This window comes from Stigmatopora nigra, chromosome 14 (genome assembly GCF_051989575.1).
Source record: "Stigmatopora nigra isolate UIUO_SnigA chromosome 14, RoL_Snig_1.1, whole genome shotgun sequence".
In the NCBI taxonomy this organism is placed as follows: Eukaryota; Metazoa; Chordata; class Actinopteri; order Syngnathiformes; family Syngnathidae; genus Stigmatopora; species Stigmatopora nigra.
In genome coordinates, this window is record NC_135521.1 from 8,095,396 (window position 1) to 8,108,981 (window position 13,586).

The window sequence follows — 13,586 nt, forward strand, 5'->3', positions numbered from 1 at the left end:
GATGAGGATGAGGACCAGTAACTATGACCGAGTCAGCCTCATTTGGAGGGCGCTCAGAAAAGCAAACAATGGCAAGCAGGAGTGGCAGTGGCATTAATGTGCCGCTCCTACATTTCTCATACAAGGAGCCTTTCCACTCCAGCTCCCTCCTCCACTCTTCCTCCTCCTCCTCCTATCCCAGGTTTCATTCTTGAACCTGAATGAGCTCCAGACAAAAGAGGAGCTGTCAGTGGTCTTGCGGACGTGCCGGATTAAGGGGGAGAAATGAAGACCTGTCGGAGGGGTTCAGCCAAATAGACTCCGGGCTGTGGCAGGCGGCCACATTTCTTTCACGGCGGCCTTGTAATGAGTTCTAATTAAATACAAGCCAATGCTTAGGAGCTGAGCGCAGGGAGCGCAAAAACAACATGGAAAAGAAGAAAAAGACGGGGGAATTCTCACTGACATTTGGATATCAATAATCAAGGCGTAACATCATTAAAACAATATGTGAATAATGAAGCTACAATGGTTGGCGCTGCTCAAATATCTAATGCGATTTGCAATAACAATAAAGCCTGAGAAACTTCTTTTTCCATTTATTTCTAATTACTGTAATCCGATTGTCAAGCCATGATCATTAATTCCTTGATTGCTTTAATGCTAATTGAATCGACATTTCCATATAGATTAACTGTGCCTAACAGTTTATGATGATGCAAATCTGACATTGTAATATACTTTGATATGACACTCATGTTTGAATATAGATCACATAATAACATATTGTATGTACTATAGCATATCATATCATATAGTATCAAACAATGCTCTATCATATTGAATTATATACTGCAGGATCATAACAAAAACAGTATACAATATGTTGTGCAGTGCCATATAGTTTAATTTAGTACTTTTTAGTTTAGTACTTTTTATAAGCCCATCCCAGCCAACAAGGGGTCCCGATATTGGTTGCGAGACAATTGCAGAGTACTCAAAGACGAATAGGGACAACTTTGAGTGCTCAATGAGCCTACCCTGCATTTTTTTGGGATGTGGGAGTAAACCAAAGTACCCGGAGAAAACCCAAACAACATGCACACTTGAGGTGCTTGCCACTTTTTCCACATAACATATTGTTTCATACACGGTGTCTTCTTTTCGACAGACACCAGATGACTCTGTATCATTCCACATCATACCCTGAAATAAATCATGCAATAATGCATTCACTTGTGCTTTCACTTGTAGGCCCCATTGGTTTCTCTTGATCAACGACTTTAATAAAGAAATACACTGCCGTTAGCCATTTTATGGCTACGGCCTTGTTATTGTTTTCCCCTCCTGGTAATCCCACCGGAGCTTTTCTTCCCTGTGCAGAAGAGAGGAAGGTGGAACCCCCCCCCCCCCCCTCCCCCTCTACTCCTGCGTTTCTTCTTTTTCATTATTATTTGTCGTCACATTCTTGTGCATAGAGCGTGTGAACACCTTGCAGTACTTGTGATGTGCTTACGCCCGTTTGTGTTTCATTCAAGACTGCCCATGTCTGCTCCATTAGGTACCACAGAAACCTTTACTTGGGAAGGAAGTGCATTTAGGGAATCAGTGATGGGCTACTGTTAAAAACACACACACATACTAGCACACAGTAAAGCCCCAGGCATAGGCATTATTTCCAGAACATGTGCATTTTTGTTGCACATCTTTAAATGGCATTACATTACAGATGTCCTTTTTATGGGATCAAATGATTACCACACTTCTCGTGCATGAATAGTTTCCGTGTTACATTAAAGCTCCTGGAAATAGATTAGGATTAACTTTTAATGGGGTGAGAAACGGTTTAACATTTGCCCAATTTGCACAGGGACAGAAATTGCTGCATCAAAAGATATGGCATGTTTCCACCTTGCTATGAATAATACAATACATCGAAGCCCTGTGGTTTGATACCCTGCAACTCAGCAAGAATTTTCGCTCTCTCAGCCAGAAGCGATGGAGCAGATGTATGGGAATAAGAAATATAACAATATTTGAAACCCATATTGTTTATCCTCTGTAAAGAACACAAATACTATATTACCTACTCAACAATTGTTACCCTCTCCTGCAAGTTAATCTTGATATCCAACGGCTAATTCCCTAGTGCTAGACTTCCAAAGTTCATTCACCCCTCCCAGGCAAAATAAATTGGACATCTATATTCGTCAATGCCAGCCAATGACTTAAACAAGTGCCCTGAAAATCCCACAAAAAAGGGTTGTTGTTTTACATTATAATGATTCATTTCAATCGGAAAAAGGTAATATCATTGTTTTAGGCGAGGACCTAAACTCTTGTCTCAAAGCATCGTTTATTACATTTATGTGTATATATATTTACACACATACATATATAGGTACATATATAGATAGATACATATTCAAATGGTGAAAATCAAAGCGTAATATTTAAACCACAAAAATGAGGAGTAGTGTCTCGCCACAATGTTTTAAAAAGTGACTAAATCCCTCCTTACTCTGTTTTTTCTCAGCTCAGACAGTGACTGACACTCAGTGTCTTTTCATTTGGGCATTATTCTAACAGAAGGAAAAGTCCCACTGAATCCATGTAAAACCTCTCAGCTCATTAAAGTGGCTTTGCAGAATGAAATCATTTCTCCTCGAGCAGCTGAGAGCTTGTATAACTCCTGCCTGGTAATGAAACTAAATTATTTCTGAAGGCCTTTGATTCCTTTCGTGCTGAAATGCAGAATCGGGAGGAGGACGTGACAGCAGAGGAAGAGGAGGAAGAAGAAGAAGAATGTAGTGAAGGAGTGGGGAGGAGGGGGTAACTGAATTGAAGATCTGTCTCATGACTAAAACATTGGAACAAGCCCACAGTGCTCAGATTCCCCACCAGGTCCTTTTGCAGCCTCTGCGAGTGTATCAGTAGAAGCATTGTAAAGCTCTTCCGTCATCACATTCTGCTTATTGTGCTACTTCACTAATATGGCAAAAACATGACCAGGGCAGATGGGGAAAGACTGCTAATGGAGGAGGTGATCAAAAGTGTCATCACTAAGCCTGTCTGTCGTTTACGACGAAAGTATTGGCACAAGACAAAGAAAGGAAAACAAATAAAACTTTTAGTAGTTTTTCTTGTTTGGTTTCACCTGATTAACACTGACGAAAGCAATTATATCAAGAGGATACTACATTTGTTTGTTTAGTCTCCCAAGGGGTTCAACTGACAATGTGGACAAGGTTAAAGTGTTTGTCCTGGGAAGGGATTTATCTAAGTTGATTTAGATTTTTGAGGGCTTCAACAGACCATACAGATGACCTTTGGATTCTTATGTTTCTTTCCTACTTTATATGAGTTAGACAGTATCGAAGTTAGAAGGTCTGCTATTACTGTTGCCAATACTCCAAGTGGAATGCAGTGAAGGTCAGATTCTATTAGGGAGCATTATACAAGCCGGGTCCTGGGTGGGAGTCTACAGAGGAGGGCTTTCACTCGCTCGCCTCTCCGACTTCAGAGGCAGCTCAAATTCCTCGGGGGCATTTATATGTAGCCAGGTGATTTCCGAGCTCGCCTGTCCTCCCGGGGAAAGAAAAGTGTTTATCTTTTGCTCGTTGGTTAGAACAGAGTAAGGAGGAGGATTAACGGAGTTTGCAAGAAGAGGAAGATAGAAAAAGGGGGTATAATAAGCGAATAACTGAATCAGCATATGACCTAAACCTGCATATGGATGCAACGTGACCAATAATTAACATAAAAGAATAGGAAAGAAAACCAAATATGCATGCGGGCCACTTATATGACTCTTTAAATTTAATCAAGTACGGGAGGCAAGAAAAAGTGAGGACAAAAACATCAACAACTGATAAGGGCGATGGCAGGGAAGGAGGAAAGAAGGAATATAGTATTCCAACCATTTCAACAAAAGACAAGTGTTATTGTTGTGGTAATCCAATTGCTGTGGTGTTTGGGCTTCTGCTGCTGATGCATCTTTTCTTTTATGAGACATACATTTATTGTCCGAAACCCATCGACATGACCGAACCGATGCATAACATCAGACTGTACATGACAATAACAACAACAACAACAAACAGAGGCACCTTTGTTTGTGTGGCAATGACAGGCAGCTGCATTAGCATTTAGATAACTCCTGTGGACGTGACAGAAATGAAACCAGCAGAAGAATAAATGTGACCAATCATACAAATTTACATTCATAATGAAGAGAACATATTCATCTCTCTATGAATTCAATTGGCTTGCAAAAGTAGTGGCCTTTCCCTTTATTATTTGTGTTCTAACCAAAAACAGCAGCGCCTATCAATCTCTCAAATGATGTCATAAAAACATTTCTGTAAAAATTGATGTTGTGTAGCATTTTTCTTGACATAAATTGAAATACATGATGTCCATTTATTTTCAATACAGCTTACCCTTTTGTGTGTGTACATGTATTCAGACAGTAATGGGTTATAGAGAAAATCTGAAAGAAAATGTCAGGTCTGCCAAATAAACAGCCCCTGAAGACATGTCCCTATAGTTGTGTTTAATTAAAATGTAAATCAATGAATGCTGTTTGTAAATGTTTTTAATCAAATTTCTGTTGGGGGTGGGGAAACCCAAAAGTCATCAGTATTCTAGTCACCTGCTGCGCGACGTGAAAGCAAAAGCAAGAAAGCTCTGGATAAAGGTACACACACACACCACACAAGCACACACATACACAAACAGACGAAAAAGCCCCTTTGAAATGAATGACAACCTCTGCAGCCCAAAAAATGACGGAGACCTGCGTAAAGGTTAGCAAGCGAGATGGCTTGCCTGCAAGTCACTCAGCGGGTTACGATGATAGTTCACATTCCAGGTAATGGAGATGATGGAGACGATGAAGAGCAGAGGACAAGATGCAAGATTATTGGAGTGATGTCTTCAAAGGGCAATCCGCTTTCCCCAAACAGAGAATGCATTTGATTGGTCATGCCAAGTGAATACATAAAGTTAAAAACAGGTTCGATTCTTAAATTGGATGAATAAAAACAGAACAATGGCAGTGCTTAACAGTTCCAAGCCAGTTGAGATCCTATGAACACGACAAATAAATTAAAATAAAATGCCTAAAATGATAATCGGCTTTGTTTGAATGAGGCCTTTTGGTCATTGTTGTGTTGGTAAAAGGGTACAAAACACCCGATTTGATGGACACTTTGCATCGGGCCTCCGACTTTACCGTCAATGATTCCAACTGTGACAAAAACAGTTAATATCTGACAGCTTTGTCAGTACAGAACACACACATACACACATGCAGACAAAAGCAGATTCTCGATTTCGGGAGGGGATAGCCACAACTACGCTTTGTGCGCGTCCCTCCTGAAGCCTTCTGCTGAGTGAGGTAGCCCCCCTTTGTGTCACCGTATTGCCCCCAGCCAGCTCCCAGCTCACTTCCACCCCTTTGTTTGCTTTTCTGCCGTTACCGTGACAACTGAGCACAGGGGCCCCCTATCAGAGACCCATAACACTGACAAGAAGGGACTATGACAGGGGGTTTGACGGTGAGAGGGGCTACACACACATACACAAGCCATCAATTATCAAAAGGTAATGGCCTGCTTCTAACTCATCCGCCAGAAATTAAGCATTGGTCTTGTCCCCTTGGAGACCAACTCAGGTGAAGTGTCTTTTAACTCTTTCATTGCCATAGACTTCCAATCCATTGTATCAGGCAGCATCATTCCAGAATTTGAGGATATTTGGGCTTCAAAATTCAGGAAAATACCCTTTTTAAGTATTTCTTTTAGTTTCTTTTTTATATTTGGTCTCATAACGTTTAAGATTGACTGGGAAGAAATTTGAATGCAGGATGGGATGTAAAATTCCCCTTCAATTCTCTAATGACTCCAATGGCGCCGAATGAGTTAAACATAGTGAATGGACTTTTGAACTGAAAGGCGACAGTGACCGTTTCAATGAAGTATACAGGAAGTCAGACTCTTAAAGCAGTGCTTACATGTTGCAAGAGTGGAGCCTGAGCCTCATTAACCAAGGTCTTGACATTAAGGACCTTCTCTCTCCCTTCGAGCCTATTTGTGACATCAAAGGAACCGCTAAAAAGGTGACAGTAGGCTCCATAGCCTAAAGCTCATTCATCCTCCCGGAAATCGGGCTAAATAGTAAAGCTGGCTCCTCCTTCCGCCTGCCAAAAGAGGCTTCACAGGAATTTTTAGGGCTGAAGAATTTCAAGTGGCCTTTGAGGAAGGCTACAGAAGTAATAATGAAAAGAGCCAGGATTAGTTGTGTGAAAGAGACACACCTGGAAGATCCAAACCGCCCATCGTGGACAAGCAGGATGAGATAACACGGAACAAAGAGCCTTGGAGCATGGCTCTGCGTAAAAAAAAGCAGGCACTTTTCCAAAGCAGGCTTCTTCTACAATCTTGTTTTTCTCCAGTACGCTTCTTTCTGTCAGCGTGTGATTGATACACGCGCTTGCGGCCGATATGCTTCTCCTAAATTTAGCCCGGCCCGCTCCCTCGCCAGGGGGATGGCAACAGGTAGGGTGCTCGGTAGAGCGTGAGGCCATCTGCGCCGTAAATAGGCAGTGATGAATGACTTCTCTGTGGTGCAGTCACACACTCCATCTAGTTAAGGTACATTAAGTAAGGGCTTCCACTCGCCTGCAGTCTTGTTTGATTGCAATGTAGGCCTATGCAATTATTAAACTATGAGTACAGGTCACCTACTGATTCATTGAAGAGATCCTTCCTGCTTTATTGTGTGATTAAGGAGGCACCATTTTCCACATACAGAAGTGAACAGACATTTCTTTCATCTTATTATTGTATTCAAGAGTTTTTATGAAAAAAATCTATTTGTATCATAAATTGTAGATTTAAAAAAAATATTTAACTATATTTGTTGTTGTTTTGCTGTTTATATACACATATAATGTTTCATTTGTTATGATTTGACTATTTCATTTCTCCTAGTCGATAGTGAAAAATTGAGATCATGGAAACAATGATAAAGATCGTCTTGCGGCGATATCCTTCTTTTGACCTTCACTCGTGCTCCAATATTATTAATTTTTTATGGCTATATGAATTGTGTTCACACTGGAAGAAAAGTAGGTCACTTTCATTATCGAGCATCGAGGCCAACGGGGTACCTGGCCCATTTAGGTCAGAGTTCATCTTCGCTCCAGCGTGAATTTCTTTTCCATCCACCGTCAGTGGTGATTAATCCGCTAATGTGCGCATGCAAATTGTCCAAATGGGCCTCCTCAGATTGTTCAGTAGCCCCTTGTCATGCATATGTATGAGCCCCTATATTTGGTTACTTCTCATCAGGGTGCAAAGAATGAGAGCATTGGGGTGAATGGTGTTTCAGAGTTGGGTTTGAACCTCACTTTCGCTCGGAAAAACAACAGATGGAGCCACAATTGTGCAGCACTAGTAAGGAGTTGAAAAAATGAACATACAGGTAACAAAGTATACATGAAAAATTGTCTTAAGAATAAGTAACTTCCAAATTTGTCATATAGATCCGTTGTCACATTCCCAGACGGGGACACATCTGGTCGATGATGTTTAGTGGATGCTATGAAGCAATCTTTCGATTAGAAGTAGGAAATTGCTTCTGTCAAGACCACTCAACAGCGGGGGGAAGGAATGCTAGCTCTTTGGCTCCAATTGCGTCTCAATTTGAGAAAAGAGGCTTAATCTAATGTGACATCTTGATCACATTGATCATATAGCAGAAGAAAGGAGAGGGAAGGTTATTTTTCAGAGACTATTTCTTACATTCTAGAGGGTATCAACAGAGTTGCCATCTGTGGCCGTTCACTTGTTCTGATCAGTTGGTAATGTGCAATGTGCAAAATAGTAATTGGATGGAAGTACAATACAATGCTCTTTCTGCTTCTGTGGATTTTTTCAGGATAACGTCACTCTTGTCATGCAAAAGTTGACATATTCAACATCCCTTTAATTCCAAAAGAAATGTTGAAAGAAATGAGTCTATTCCTTCATTTGGTAGATTCAGTGTAATAGCAGTAATAGACAACAATGCGAATGAACTGATCACTGCTTGGATGAGAGGCAAAACAGCATCAAAGAAAACCAGAGGAGCAATCGATCCAATGCCCAGTGAGTATTCTCTCCAACTTCAAGAACCAAAGTAGTCAGGCGCAGACAAATAAGCATGCAAAGACTTCAAGGTGGACTTGCAAAACAGTGCTGTGTGGTCAAAAACTCCGATGTGAGACTTTTTAACGATTCACTGCCGCCCTGACTACAGTGCTCAGGCAGAGAATTATTTCCTGCTCGAACACCAATGGAGGACCTTTGGATTCTTACGCTTTTTTTCCTAATTTATATGAGTAGAAGATTAATAAGTAATGTGTAGAAAAAGGGGTTGCCGAATGAGGCTGAACTCTCTGTTGGTCACCCTTTACCTAAGGACAGGGAGGAGGGAAAGCCTTTTGTTGAGGACTCAGGCATTCCGTTTGTAACCGTTTTAATGGCCACGGCCTTCTGGTCAAGAGGTGCCTGCTGAAGGCACTAATCTACGGGATTAGTTTGCCGTGTCGGCCAAACAAACCTGACCTGACTGTGAAGAATCGGTGCATGTGCGAGTATACATTGACTCCATAGGAGAGCAAAGGCATCTGCGATCAGGAGAAGGGGAGTGTGGTGGGGTACGGTAGGGGTGGGGGGGACTGTCCATCAAAAGATTAGCGGGGATCAAGCATTCAGCCGTACATTTAGACTTTGAAAGGCTCTCCAAACAAGAATCGGCCCTCAGAAGGGGTGATTGATAGCAGCCCAGGATAAAACGGTATGGACAAGAAAGCTGAGCAAACGTCTAATATTGGAAAACATCAAATAGGGGAGGAAATTCTAAGCTTCTGACAGAAAAGCTGAGAAGGAGCAGAAAAAAAATGCCTGCTGTAATGAACGATCATTTACATGGCGACACAGTGGAAGTGGTTGAGAGTTCAGTTAGGGTTTTGAATCCCGGGCTGCTTACATGGCTTTTCTCCAGGTAACATTTTACATTGTGTTTTACAAGGAAAAGATTGAAGCGTGTGCAGAACCATTTCAGGAACTAAAAGTGCATTGATTGAGAGGTATTGTATTTCCCTTCCTGGGAGTTTTCTCCTCCTACAGCGCTGCACGTGATTTGGCCATGTCAGATACAATGGGGGAGTATAAATACAAACAAACCAATCAACAAATCAATAAACAAAGCAAACCCTCTGCTAGGGCTGCATTCAGAAACGGTGGATGATGGAAAACAGGGTCCTCCCAATACAATCTCTCTGATTAGCAGCTTGAAACGACAGGAAATTCTACGGTGCAAATTGTTTCTAATAGCCAAAGGGAGAGCTGGTAGATGCATGGATGCACAAATCATTGTGGACACATTCCAGACACCACGTGAAACAAAAAAATTGTGTTGCACTATTACCATTTTTTGATTCTGACACATGGATGTGTGAAATCGGCTGATACGGATACTAATCCGGTACCACATTTTTTGAAAAATAAGTCTCTTTGCACATTATTGCTCAGTACTCCCCGATACTGCTGGTTTCATTTTAGTGCCGTTTTAGGGTTCATTCAACACTCTTAAAAATAGAAAACAAATTCATAAAAGGCTTGTGTGAAAACGCTTGAACCTTCAAAATGAAAGTCCCAAACTCCAGGAGGTGCTCACAACACCAGCTTTACGACAGGACCGGTAAAGCTCATTGGCATTCCTCTGGTTAAAACTCCTGTGATCATCCACTAATGCGCTCGCCATTAAAAAGCATTTACAAGTGCAGTGACCGAAAAGGGCTCAACAGGTCCGTCACCGCCAAACTGTTTTTTTTTAGCTGATCCAAAGTGAAACAAGCTTGCTGAGTGACCCCAAAAAACAACAACAACAGGGAACTATGCAGGCTAAGAAATCTTTGGGCAAGTGAGTCCAGTAGAGGTGTTAATCCCCTTTAGATTTTTTCCCAAAAGTAAATATGTTTGTTATTTTTTTTCCATGTAAGCATACATTCATGAAATGAAAGTTGTACTACACAATTAAGCCCAGCTTTTGAAGACAAATAAACTACTGTTATTTTTGTTTTCTTTAGTTTTAGTACTCAATATTACTAGTACACATCTCAGATTCTCAGTGCCATATCGGCACCAATAACAGAATTGCTATCAGTATAACACTATTAAAAAGTATCAGTGTTAGTGTGGAAATGTGTGAATGTTTTCATATTGACTTTGAATGTCACTTTACATTGTATCAGACTATTTTTATTTTAAATATCAGGCCAAGCGATTAATGAAGGTTGGAAAAACTGCATTCAGAAGAGAGACAAAAGGTACACACACATTTTGTACATGAAAGAAGCTGATCCAGTTGACCATCATTCTAGGACAATAAATATGCCGCAATAATAACCTCCACTCTCCCAGGAAGAAGGCTTTCCATAAGATTTGGGGGACTGCCCGCAGGGATTTGCTCCCATTCAGCAAGGAGGGCTTAGACAGCTTGGCCTCTGATGTTGGCTGATAAAGAGCCGCCTGCCTGGCCGCTGGTGTTCCGGCTCATAGCATGTGCGCGAGATGAGGTCCGAGCTCGCTGCGGGCCTATTAGCTTCTTTAGAATCAAAGAGCAGGCAAGCAAAACACCTCTCAAAACCCGGCTTGTGTTCAATCTAGGGATGTGATTGCACATGCGATATGGAAAAGGGGGAAACACACACACACACTCGGATATATTTTTCTACTGACTCAAACATGAAAGACTTAAAATGCCCTTGAACCCAAACATACAGAACATGAGGAAATGAAATGTCACCCAAGGGCGGGTAAACAGCATAGTCTGGGGTTACCATGGTGATGCTAACTGCCTTGTTGCCCAGAGGCAATTATTCATCTTCAAACAGGTGGTAAAAATGGATTACAATATTAATTTAGACTATTATGGGGGAAATTTCTTCTTATTTTAAAAGACTATGTTTACTGATGGCGTTTTGTTGAGATTTGAAGGGGGTATTTGTAAATTTACTTTACATTGAGTCACTCGGTTACCGATATTAGTATCGGATATGAATGTGGCACTAAAATAACATCATTGTTATCAGGTACTACAAAAAAAAAACTATAGGAATAGAGTATTACCTTACAAAGAACAGCTGGACTGGTGAGTATGTGGAGAATGTTTTGGGATGGAAAAACAAAAACCTATGTTTCCTGAACTTGTTTGGAATGTGCACATCTTTCAACATTAAAGCGAAGTACAAAGACTCCTCTCAACTACACACCTGCGTGAAGGACATTTTGGCTTCATGTTCTGTGGCATGATCATCACTGGGGACCTTGTTATTAATAATATAAGACAATGCGAACACTATCAAATGTTGCTTGATTGATAAAATAGTTAGTTTAAATAAAGAAAGTAACTCATTCATTATACGTCAAGTGACCATTTTTGGTACAAAAATGGATGGTTAATCATTGATGTATTTTTAAAATTTAAAATTACTCCATAAATTACAATTACAAAATACAATATTAATACAAAATCTAGGTCAATGAAATTCAGATGAATACATGAAAAAGTAATAATAATTTTTGGGCCATAAAAACTATATGAACTGTATAATGATGTATTAATTCGGCTGGCTTTTCTACAAAGAACACCCTTAAGTCAGTTTAAATTACAAGAGAGCAATCGGAGAAGATGACAAACTGAATTTGGAGACGAGTCAAATGTATTTAAATGGACATCTGAAATATCATTTGCAATCCCAACAGCTGATTAGAAATCAGAGATCTGGTTTCCTTTCTATATCTAAATATTAATAGTCTCCATTACACAGCAATCGCTTTCATCTCCGACTGGGTGTGGAGGGGATTAGATTTTAATCAAGGTATTAAATATGACTTTCTATTCCTGCAGCCTGCAGATGGCAGCTAGTCAATTAATATCACGCTCTGTTTGCACTTCCACTCTGAAAACCGATAACGGCTTTCTCTTCCAAGGGTCATACGTTATAAACGAAGTCGTCCATTATGTGTAAAAATTTTCTGTTTCAGGCTTGCTGCCTAAACCTTCTAAACAATGAGGGTTTACTGTCATATAAGGCACAATATTCTATTAAGTGGTGTGTAAAGTATATACCTTCCACACATCAACTCAACTTATTTAAAATCTATATAAAACCATGCTTCCTTAGTTGTTCACCCCTTGCATAAACATACACGGTAATATTTTCCCTGGGTGTTCTTTGTTTGCAGTATAAAGAGTGCATTAAGCTCAGTGTTTAACTGACATGGTTTAGTTTCGAAGCCATCACGACTGTAGAATAACATTGAGTGTAATCGCCAGTTATCTTGTGTGCCACACGCACCACAATAGCCTCCTTGGAGTTTACGTGCAATTATTGTCATGCCTGTCGGGCCAGGGAACAAAAGAAAATGTGGCAATTATATATTTGCTGCATGGTGCAAGTGAGAATACATCAATTGGCACTGCAGTGCTTTCCGCTGATATGGAAATAATTCCCATTAAGTGTGGTTCCTCTGTGGAGACAAGAGAATAATCAAAGATGTACAGGCTCCGTTAATGTCAAAACAGCACGCCTTTTAAGCTTTTAAAGCCTTATAAAGTCGAATAGGAGGCCTCTTTTGGGGGACTGAGATCGGTGGGACCCCATCCCTACGGCGGTTAATCAAATCTGATTCAATTTCCTGCATCTGTGCTTATTTGCATAATGATGCCAAGCAAAGGTTTTTTTTTTAGTTTCATCTAAAACATGGACTCAGTTCTAAAGCCCCAATTGGAAAGAAACCAAAGAATGTGCATACTTTGCTGTCAAACTGGCTATTTATGAAAATATGAGCATTGCTTCAATTTGAAAACTGTGATGTTGATAAAATTTCTAGACATTTTTGTAAATTATGTATCATTCCAGCATCAATAGTCACTCCAGTATAATCACACTAGCTCCAGAAGGGGCGCCCTGCAGAATTATTTTCCGAGTATTAATCCCTCTTAGTCTCAACAATTACAGGAATAATACAAGACATGAATATTTTAGTCCAACCCAGGAGTGAATCGACTGGCACGATTAGATACAAACATGTACGCGCAAAGAGACACACAGAAAAAGCAATACATGCAATATTAATGTTTCATCATGAAATTTGGGCCCCATGTGAGTGCGAGTGAGAATCCAATGAGGAGTCAATACTTCACAGAGAAAAACTCAAATGAAGCATGCTTGCGTGTCTTATTAGATCACTGGCAGGCACATATGAGAAGTCAGTGAGTTCCTTCCTGGGAGTTTTAATTAGAACAACAGTCACTCGACTTTATCTTTGTTCTGAAGGAGGGTGGAGGGGATTCAAGCATTCCTCAGGAAACGGAGAGTGGCCCGATTCCACCTGACATTTCACCCCAACAAGGATCCATACTGATGAAAAATTGAAGACCTGTAAGCAATCCCAACAAATGCATTTCCTCCAGGTCAACCAGAACTCAAGCAAAGCACTTTTTTCTTAAATAAATAAAACAATGAACTATGAATTGATAGTCTGGAAGTG